At 34.2% G+C, this 12,010-nt stretch overlaps 1 protein-coding gene across 1 annotated transcript in view; it reads right to left on the bottom strand.

Annotated features, from left to right (window-relative positions):
* TENM3 (teneurin transmembrane protein 3) overlaps nt 1-12,010 on the bottom strand; it is a 1,330,030-nt gene that overhangs the window by 1,134,258 nt on the left and 183,762 nt on the right. The window lies entirely within an intron of this gene.

Here is a 12,010-nt window from a genome sequence, read left to right as displayed (position 1 = left end):
TAGAGTGAATTCTACATTGTAGAGATATGAGAATTTGGCTTGCTATTTCCCTGCGCTATCAGGAATGAAGAGGCAATGTTGCAAACTATTCAGTGATGCAGCAAGACAAAATAAACTGCTTCTTACTAACCCCATCCAAGCGGTAAAGAGTGTTATTAAGTTTAGAGGGAATATATGTCCATTGATTTTATGTCAGAGTGTCAGGAACTTAGAAAAGTGGAGAGAGATCTCTGAAAACTTCTTCAAAAATGAACTGTAAGAAGTAAGCTAAGATGTGAATAACAGGGAATAATGAGGGGGGGAATATGAATAATACTTAATAAGTCATCACCATTATATTAATTCTACAGGGAGTACGCACTGAAGGGATCACTAGCTCATCTAGCCCTATCTCCTATTACTGTAGGCAAACCACAGCTTAAAAATCAAACTAATTCATTGCATATGTTCATTTTTAATTTTTGCCTATACTGCCATCATGGAAAGCAGTTCTAAACCCTGTGCTTAGAGATGAGAAACTTACTTATTATTTCCAATTGAAAATGATTTTCAGCTATTATTTGTTTGTTGATATTCTTCAACATACTTTTTTTCCCTCTCTATCACTAGTGGAAATACCTTCTCAATTCATGCAGTGACTGTGTTTACTTTTTTCATGGCTGCTCATTGTAATCCTCTGACTAATATAGCTTGGTCTTTTTTGGGGGGAGGGGAGTATTCCCAAAAGATAAGGCTTAATGACAAGTTCTAACAGAAATTCTTAGTCTCTCAGCGTGTGACACTGCACTTCACAATATCATATTCCTGTGCAAAACATCTTGACAACAGTGTAAAGAAGGAAATAATAAATGTTCCTTCTATTGCTTGCTGTCCAAATTTTGATAAGAAAGCCTAAAGCATCACAGTCTGCATTCCCTTAAAAAATTCCTGCTTAAAACCAACACTCCAGCAGTAGACCTCTTATCCCACAGCTCATGAACTAGGATACCCTGCGTTCCGAAAAACAACTTCTCATACAGTGAGAATCAAACCCCAAAACTGAGAATAACATTCACATGCCAATATCTCCCTTTCTGGTAAGGAGGGGAAGTCTTTCAATTTAGAACATAGGCTCAGTCCTTTCTAAAGGAACGGTCTGAAGACTGTGGACAACCTTGTCCTGTAGCCTGTTCTATGTGAAAAGTTCGATGTCCTTATCTCGCACCTACATTTCAAATATATTGCCTGTCTTAAAAGGAGTAACATGGGAGAAAAACAAACACCAGCTCTAAAAAACATCACTTTGACTGGGAGCTTACACTGTAACATATGATTAACTCTTGTGTATCACATTATACTATATTGCATCATCCCCTCTAAAGATGAAGTCTCAGTATAGATTAATGCATATGTGGATTACTGGTTATTAAAAAGATTCGAAATTGCTGTAAGACATTTAGGCCTACTGTATAACGTTCACACTTGATATGGTCTCATTGCCACCATTTAAGCTCCTGCAATGACTCTTACGGTAGTTACAATCGTGAAGTATGGGAAGTATGTGCTTACAACAGACAGAACTACATTGTTTTGAAAAGGATTCTAGAATTTTCAGTAAAACAGCAAAAAAGCATTACTTTGAATGACACTGCTTAGGTGATTCACATGGAACAAGGAAGCACTATCAGAAGTGCTGGATGAGTGACCTTTTTTAATGACAGAAAACTCACACAACCTAGAAATTAAGCAAAGGGAAACCTGACGTGCAGCACAATGAATAAGAGAAAGCAGAAAGCAAAGAGGGAAGGTAACTGGGAAGGAGACTTTCAGAAGAAATGACCAGAAAAATGAATGGAGACAGAAGCCAATGGGGAAATCACAAATAGGAAAAAGAATGAAAAAAAAAAACCTAAATGAAATAATTAATAAAAGCACAAGAAGCAAAGATAGAAAAAAAAAGTGTTAAGAAGTGTTAATTTGGAATAAGAAAGATGAAAGAGAGTATCACAGAAAAAAAAGAGACAATATAAGAAACAGAAGATGAAGGATAGGAAGAGTACAGCCGTGGGCCTACTGCTATTAATTTAATTACTAGTGATCTTCCAGTCTCCGACTTCTCTGCTACAAGGTTGTTCCTGCTCATTGCAGACCTTCAAGGACTAATGTTCACTTCCAATGACTCTCTAGGCTTGGTTACTATAGGATTTCAGTGCCTTGGGTTTGGGCTTAAACAATTGTGCAGAATAAACTGTACTTTACTACAGTTACAGTCATCAATTTGAGGGGATGGACAGATTATAGCAGTGACCAAACTCCAAGTTTTAACCTGATTTTTTGTCATTTCAAAACCACTGTTTGCTATGGTTACCATAATTGCTTCTTCAAATATCACATCATTTCTGCATCTTGAGCAATAATTACTGGAGATTCTTCATATCAAATTGCAAAAACCTAGGGGTAAATGTTGCCTCTGAACTGGTGAAGAATGCAGGTTAAATTTAGAGCCCGTTAAATGGGACTGCAACACTTTAAAAGACAGCTAAATACAGTGTTACACATCACTGTAGTTCATTTCAGCTGGAGTACCAGTTATTCATATTCTATTACTCATAATTCCAAGCAAGCAGAGGGAAAAAAATTCATTGACCTTGAAAAGCCTCAAATAAATTTGGTCTATAAACTTTGATATATCCTTCCTACTGGATGCAATACCATTTTCAATATGCAAGTTCTCTTCTAAGAATAATAAAAAATGATCATTTCATCAAGCTTTTGAAACTACTGAGACTGAATCTTTAACTGAAAAAAAGTTCACTATGGTGCATGGTGACTAGTATTAATTACTAATTTTATGCAAAAGGACATGGCAAATTAATTAGCGATGAGCTGTTTTAGTGGATTTATGCCAAACTTCAGATTGTTTTGGGTAGAAGTAGCATGGTATTAAATATTTAACATGCTGTGGGATATTCTGGTTACACTGGTCAATCATTAATTTCCTTCGATCCCTAGAAAGTAATTTTTGTTGCACTCAGCTGTAACTGATTGCAAACAGCTTTTTTATTCAGGCTCCTAATGTACTTTTCCCCAGTTGCTTTCCTCTGATTGAAACTATTTGTAGTTACACACTCTATCATATACAGGACCATTGCTTTTCTGTGACTATATACTAATAGTTACAATAGTTAATATTATGTTTTAATCTGATTTGCATTTATAGTGTTATTCTGAAAGAAATTCTAGATGTACAACAAGAGCAAATGTTTGAAATGATCAATGGAAATCAGAAAAAATCAGAAATGTGCAGAATACTTTTTTTAAATTTGTAAAAACAAAGAGGAATGTCAACATTCTACACTTTAAATAAGCAAAAATGCAGTCGAGTTTAAAAAGTAGACTTTTACTTTTCAAAAGTTTGTTAAACTGTAAGGGAATGGTTGCATCAACATAATAGAGTATTTTTACATAGAAGTCAAAAATTAAAAATCAAGCTATTTTAAGCAAACATTTTGGGTAAGTTTTTATTACCACGCACCACATTAATGATTTGATCTTAAATCTGGAAGTATTTTTTCTTTAAAGGAGTCTGCAACCTCATTGACACCAGATTTCTGAAAATACAAAGCACATTACAACTATTTTTAAAAAAAAATCTGTTATTATGGAAATTGAACTATATTTGGAAATGGTGTAAAAATTTAGTGAAATATTTAAAAGCAAAGAGTTTGAGACTAAATAAATAGATGAGGTTCGAAGGAGCCTCTGGAGACTGTCTAGTCGAACCTCCCTGCTCAAAGCAGGGACCGCAAGAACAGGCTGCTCACGGCCATGCCAAGTTAGTTTTTCAGTATCTCCAAGGATGGAGACTCTAAAGTATTTAATGACTACATATATTTTAGAATTAAGAAGCAAACAAAAGTAAGACTTTTAATCACATGCAGATTCTATCTTCCTAGCCTTTTCTGTTTTTCAAAAAATTGCCAAACTTAATGATTAATCATCACTATTAGATCATCAAAATCAACTCATTATATTGCAATTCAAGACATTTCAGCTGTTTAGAAGAAAATAATAATTCCCAAATATTCAGTGAGAGGATAAATGAATAAACAAAACTCTTTATAAACCATTTATAAAATTTTTATCATATGTTACAATAACTATATCAGATCACATTAATTATTCACTTTTCATGAGCACTGATACAATTTTAGCTCCCCTTTTCAAATAAAACTTAAATTAGTAAAGCTTTAGCCTAACAATTACCTTCAGGTTTCTGGAAGATGAGAAGGAAAGAGGAGAGGGCATGTTATGAAAATTAATCTTTGTCAGCCCTTGCTACAATTAAGCACTGGTGGACAGTGATAGGTGATCAGATGGCGTAATAAGCTCTTCTTCTCTCACTTGTCACATGCTAGCATGATTTATGCCCTACGGCAATTTTGGAAAGACATGTAATCCTTGGAATCAGCACCCTCTTATTCTCCTTCTGTGGAGAAAGAATATCTTCAGGCCCTCCTCCTAAATTCGCAGGTTCTGACATCTGAAATATAGCTTTGCGACTCTTTATATGAAGCTTGTCAGTTACTGCCTTCAATATCTTATAACCAATCCCATTTTGTTCCATTATAATAGACTGGTTCCTGAAAGTTATTAGTAGTTCACTTTCCACTTCTTATTCCAACCTAATTACTTCAGTTTGACTTTTATACTCAAAAATAATGCATGAAAGGATGTACCTACCAGTCAACCTTCTCTCTTCTTCTTAAAATGAATAAATTGTAAAAGTTGACATGATGGAAGCATCTTTTACATTTGTTTTTAAAGAGTTTAAAACACTACATAGAGCAATAATAATGTATTGTACAAAATGGCTTTGCTTTTTACTGTCTACCATTTATACCCATTACTTGTCTCTCAGAATATTTTATATCTAAATTAATAATAAATTAATACTAAATTAATACCTAGAATTAGATACCTGTTTATTTCAAGGAACTGTCCCACTATGAAAGAAGCGAATGAATTTTATTATATTTTTGAAGCCTAGAAAAACTCTAACAGCACACTGAGAAAGTATGATCTTTCGAATCAGTTACAGGAAAGGAATGAGAAAAATATGAAGACATTTCTATTTTTCAAATGACATACGTCTCGCAAAATCTTTGCGAGATGATGGTGTCAAGATTTAAATGGAACATCACGGTGCAAAACGTAAAAAAATAATAACAAGGAATGCTTCTATCCCATGTTCATCAAAGAAGGTCATAATTTTTGTTTGGGGAGTCTTATGTTTAATAGACATATCTATATAAACAAATAGATGTTATGACATTTATTGCCTCAATATAGCGAAATATATGGTGGCAAAGGTTACCACTGGTTTACTCAAATGTTGAATGGACTGGTGAATTTCCTGTGTATTTTATTATAGCAGATTAGACTTAACACTTACATAAATGCATTGTATTGCCTTATTAAAGGTCTTCTTAATTAGAAATGTGATATATTTTAAAGAAATAAATGTCTCTTTTTATTGTGTTACACATAAAATTGTCACTGATTGATTGCTAATTTGACATAACAAAATGAACACAGGAAACTTTATTATCATATGATGAAAACATGCGTGCTATTTAGTATTAAGTAAATTCCTTTACGTAATATTCATCATTTCTGTATTTATGCATGTACTCAGTTCTACAGTTCAGGCATTCGTTATATGAAAATTCTTGACAATGTTTTGGTATAAGTTCTGGATTTTATAAAAATGTTCTAGGATTACTTCTAAATGCAGAGAAGAAAACCTGCCAATGCTATCTGATTTCTTGTCCATCTTACTGCCTTCCTCTAACAGTTCAGTCTCCATGCTTATGTGTGCAAACTACTCCCTGGACCATTTTATCTCTGTTTTACTCTGTTTGCCTTTTTTTTTTTTCTTCAAAAAGACAGCGTAGGGACATTTCAACTCCCTATTTTAAGGAATCACGTGAACATAACAGATGCATTGTGCTAAATAAACATGCCTTGATATAGACACATTCTTCATTGGATAATTTTCTCAAGAAAATTGGGGTATATTTATTTTATACTTAGAATGAATTTTCTATATTTGTAGGGATGGAGGAACAGAGACTTCCTTTTCCTGTGAGAATAAGGACTCTTTTTCTAGAACAGCTGAAGACATTACAGAAATTGTAAAATCATTTATCTGCTGCATATGAAACACTGAATATATGAAATGTTTGAAGATAGCAGTTTTGTTAGTGATGAATGAATAACTTGCAATGAATAATTTATTGAGCAAATTGAGTCTCTTTTTCAACTTTCAAAATATACACAAGCAGATCATGATTTTCTCTCATTTATTCATTAGCTGAAACCATTTGCCAAATTCTTGTATGTGATACTTGTAACTGAATATTGATTGTGAAGCGATCTTTTCAAGTACTCCACACAGGAGCTAGGTTTGTTAGCTATGAGATAACTCACATGGTAAAGCTTCTTCACTGAATGGATGAGTGCCTAAGTATTTCCAACAGAAATATGTATGCAGATTTCAATTCTGTTTTGTACATATTTTTATGGAAATGACATTGCAGTTCACCTTCTGTGAACTTCATGTTTTGTAAAAATCAATTGTTCACCGGGTACTGAGAATAAGAGCAAAACACCAGCTAGAGATCAAATGAAATCCCCACAGCAGCTGAAATATATTCCCTTTCTTTAAAGATGGGTGGATTTTTTAAAACCAACACAGCTGAAAAAATACAAAGCAGGTAAAACGTGCCCAGCCTCCTGGTTCTCTAAGCTTCATTTCATACATGGTGCCTGCATTATACAGAGTACTGACAGGGCCCGGACAAGGCTTTTTATAGAGCATTCCTAATTAGATCTCAATATTTTGTAAAATTACAACTCTTACCAGTGACGGCAACTTTTTATATGCAATAATTCTTTGTAAAGATATAGCTTAGTAATATTAATCAGGAAAACACAGCAAGACTGAGCAATATAAACATGGAATGAATTCAGAACTGCCAGATGTCAAATCAGAGTTATCATCATCAAGTGCAGCATCTTCAGCAGTTTTGTGGGATTAGACCACAGAAACCACTAGACCTAGCCAATGCTACTTGCCATTTTCATCAATAGTTTTTTAGTAAATATGTCTGAAGCAGACTAGTAGAGAAATAATGAATGATGAAAATGAATGCTGAAAAATAATAAGCAAGGAAGTCACAGACATCAATCTATAAAGAATGTAGATTAAAGTATAAGAGCACATAGCCTGGAAAGCATTTTTTTGTTTCACACAAAGGAAGATCAGTGTACATAAAAATGTAGGGTTTATTGGGGTTTTTAAATGTAAAAACAAGGGGATATGTTTAGACTTAACCAGTGCATAAGCAATTTGTGACACTAATACAGCAATACTGTATCCAAGTCTGATATTAGTATTTTAAATCTAGATAAACTGGAAAAAAATAACAGAAACAATTTAAGGATAGAAAAGAGGCTTTAGAATGAGAGAAATTTAAAGGGCTAACTGATTCAGTTTATTAAGACATACAGAGGTGCTTTTCCTCCATAACCAAACAAATACTGTTTCCACACCAAAGAGCATTTTAACCTAATTAAGCTAGGATAGTCATCTTGGAAGCATGAGCCCTGATAATGCAGAGTCTCAGTCACTTAAGACAGCTTGCGTAGGAAGCACAGGTACAGCCAGCCTTATTATCAGCCCGGTCAGAATCACAATAGTTCCTGCAAGAGACAGAACCTGTGTAGCATTACCAAATGCTCTTGGGGAACAATTTTTAGTGTGAGTAAAAATACGGTATTGCACTGTCCACTAATTCTTGTCCCCTGAATGAAACTCAAGATACTAGTTGGCTCAGGAAGCAATACAACCCTGATTATGTGGCTTTATGCCTATAACAATAAACTTTTCCAGGCACGACCACATATAATTTTAACCAAGATATCTAGCTGCAGACAGCTGAAAGCTGAGTGTAAAGCATGAACTTTAAAGAGTAAGAATGTTGCAGCACTGGATCAAATCACCAAAAAATTGGATTCTCTGTCTCTTGATGGTGTCAAAACAAGACTGAATACCTCTTTTTCCAAATACATTATACTTTAATAAAAAAGAAGCTATTACACTCAGTTCAGTATTTGGCATGAAGCTTAACAGTCTATGAAGGCAGCTATACTATATGACCACTTAAGACTAGAAATTAAATATGAGGAATCTATTAATTTTATTTATTGCCATCAGCCACATTCATTCTTATTCATATGCTATAGTCACAGCTATGCTGCTTTCCCAGTAAAATTAGAGCGGTGCATGGATATGAATTTGATCTCTGTCCTCAAACTAATCACCTGGAAAACAACTGAGTCATCAGTGAATCCACGAATGCTTGCCTTAGTATGCTTTCCAAACTTCTGTATTCACATGGATGCCACAGAAAGGGGAGCATAAGCAGAGCAAAGCAAATTTTTTGGTGTGAATTTATTTCTACACAATAAGTTGTTCTACTGCTCAGTGAGTTCTGACTGAAACATGGATAGATGTGTTGGAGTACACATTTCTATATTCTTTTCCAGTCTCCTTAAACAGGAAATTAAGAATTGGGAACAAGAGAAAACTATAACTGGATAGAATATAACCTATCGGCCTAGAAGTGGGTTGATTCTGAGCCCTAATATGATTACGCTAATAATTTTACCTATAGTAAACAACTTTTAGAAACTATGTGATGGTTTATGTTTACTGCTGTTGAAAAACACCTATATAAATACTCATATACAGTACAGATCTGACATACAAATGGAGTGCAGACTAGCCTGGACAGGAAAACAAACTGCTAATTCCTTGGAGGGATGGAAGGGGAGTGTGTGTGTGTGTGTGTATGTGTGGTCGTGTGTGGTCATTTCTGCTAAAATTCTGACTCCAGTTCAGAAATATCTTTGTCTGTTAAGTCATCCTGAACAAAGGATTAAAATAGAGCCCTAAAAGTAATGAGACATTCTAGTGTTACATAAATTATCTGCACCTCTTTTCTTCTGCAAACATGTGGTCTTCTAGTGTGGTATCTCTGCATCTAAGGACTTAAGCAATGCCCGTCTTAAAACAGTATAAGCTTTTGGGGCAATTATTACAAAGATGAAAAAGGGGAAGCCTCCAAATTCACTAAAAAAATACTTCTGAAAGCAAATCAATCCATTTCATTCATTAGCAAAAATAATTAACCAGTAACAACTACTTTGCACAAAAAAGGTAGAACGAAATCTGAAAAACCCAGAAAAGGCAACTGCCAATAGCAGCAAGGCAAGCAGAAATGACATCCACAATTTACTAGGAATAGTAATCTGACACCGGAAGAAATTTTTTAAAAATGTATCAAAATTTAATAATAGATGCTGTTCATGATTAAACCTATAAATAACTGTCTTTATTTAAAAATATAATTTGAAAGACTACCAGCTGAAGGAAATAGTAGATATTATATCTTTCCATTTGCCAATCCAGCTTGTTATCACAAAGCCAAAGAGTAGTTTTTCCAGGATACCAGACAGCATATAAATAACACTGAGATTCATCTGACCCTCTTGTCACTACTCTGCTCTGCTCTCCTCTTTGACAAGGAAATAAGGTTAGTATTGGTGTGACCATAAGACCAGAAGTGACAATAAGGTTTAGAAAACACACATGCAAAGGTATTGAGAGCAGCTGTTATCACCTAGTTGTGGGTCAAACACAGCCATAAAATATAGATAATACAGGAACTGGAGGAGTGACAAATTGCAATATTGAGTGAAAACATAATACAGATGCATAGATAGTGTTAAAACAGTGTTTTGGCTTCTTTGACTGGGGGTAGTTGGGGGAAGACAAATGATGGATCCCATTTGGCAAAAAAAAGGAAAAAGAACATTTTATGGGAATCACTCTTCAGCTCTGTAACATGGGCTTTAAATCAACTTTCAGGACAACCTGGCAAGTTTTTTAAAAAGCCCCACTGGAAAAACAGATCAGATGAGGGTCAGATGAGAACTTCAGCATGTGGGTCCACTGCTGTTGTGTTCTGTATTAGTGAGGATAATCTAGCACACCTGACTAGAAGGGATTACTTAAGATTGACATGAACACCCTCAATATCATTCTCTATCTACTGTTACTTTTTCAGTTGTCATTCCTTGACTTCATTTAATTTTAATACTTTCTGCAGAGTAGATTTCTTATTTCTGACCAGCGTGTAGTACAAACACTGACTACTCAAGAGGTAGAGACTGTTTGATGGTACAAGCAAGGAAATATTCCGAAAAAAGGGCAAAGAGTCTAGGATTTAATCCTTTCTGTGAGAAATGGAAGAATTTACTTCAAATGTTTCATGCTACAAGACACAAAAAACCCAAAAGGAAAGCATCTTAACCAACTCTTCAGGAGAAGAGTATTATACAAGGGAAAACTAAGAAAACTTTTCTGAATAGAAGTGATAATATTTATTTTGTTCAAATCAGTTAAAAACAGACAGTTCAGATCATCAAAAGAAACAGGAGCTTCATTTACAGTAACTCATTTGCTCACTTTTGATTTCATGCTGTTACAATTTGTTCATTGGAAACTACCAGCAGAAGTGCACAAAATCCTAATATTGAGTACCCAAATTTTATCTAGATTTCTACCCAAATAAAGAAAAAGAACTGATTTTAAATAAAATATTCTTCCCGTGAGATGTCAATAAAAATTAAATATATGTTTATGTATATATAAGCTATTGCTTATTAATACAATTTTCAATTTTTCTTTTTCACAACACTTTTTATATAGAGGCATCCTTTCTTTTGACTGCGCTTGAGGTCACATTCTTATTTTTTCCTGTTTTTGGGCTTCAGTTTCTGTTTTGCTTCCCCATCACAAAATTTATGTTCAAATGATAAACTGCAAGCAAGGGATAGCAAAAGCAAGGAATCTATCATACCACAGAAGTAGTAGCACTGTCCATAAAATACCAGCAATTTCTCAAATTAACTACATACATTATACTAGATTTTAATTATTCAGATTCATGACAGAAATTGCAGATAGCTCTAAAAGCATAATAAACTCTAAATGTAATAACGACTGTGATTTTGTCAATGTTGTGTTAATCTGTATATCTACATCAGTAATAATTACAATTTGAGGAAGGCAGTATTTTCTTGGTTGAGGTGAAACTAAAATGCAAGATCAAATTAAATGAGAAATAAAGAGTGCAGTAACGACTCACAATCTGCAATGGAATTACTATGGAAAGCCTGACATAAGGATACATTGTTTTATTTGGCAGGTTTTTTAACTTACAGTATGTTATACAAGTCCTCATTTACTTGATAAAGTAATCATTATGGATCACTACCAAGCTTTAATATAAGTAGAACATTATCAGCTGTTTGAGTTTGGCATACAACGGCAGATTGAGACTCCCTCTTTCACTCAGTCAAAACTTAATACGTATCTGAACATCTGAAATCACTTTTGAGAGAACACACCCATTCCTTGGGTGACATTCTGTTATAAATTACAGAAATCTGATCAAAAAGCGTTGAATGAAAAGTCTATCAACAAAAATAGTCATACAATCTTCTTTCATGAAAACACAAAAAACTAAATTAGAACTATATGCTCTACTTCACAATCTCCATCCTTTACTCTGTAATTTCTTTCATATGAAAGTTTTACTTAAGTAAGCAGCAGAGTAGAGAATTTTTTAGGATGGTGATGGTTCAAAAACAACTACATGGAGATCAGGAGAGTAAGAGAGTAAAATGGTTACTAGATCTTCAGATACATATTTTGGATCCTTTCAGCATGGGGAAAACATGCAAAACATCTATAAAGAAGACAAAGTAATAAACCCCCCTCCCCCAAAGCCAACTAGTCTGTTGTTTTCCTCCACAAAGAACTACAGCACTCCCTAATACTGTTCTTTTGCATTAATGCATTTTAAAATGAATTTGGACTGCATTTTTCTCTTCTCAG

The sequence above is a fragment of the Struthio camelus genome, chromosome 4, assembly GCF_040807025.1.
Source record: "Struthio camelus isolate bStrCam1 chromosome 4, bStrCam1.hap1, whole genome shotgun sequence".
Classification (NCBI taxonomy): Eukaryota; Metazoa; Chordata; class Aves; order Struthioniformes; family Struthionidae; genus Struthio; species Struthio camelus.
Note: the sequence above shows the minus strand (reverse complement) of the source record. Positions and strands in the feature narration are given on the sequence as shown.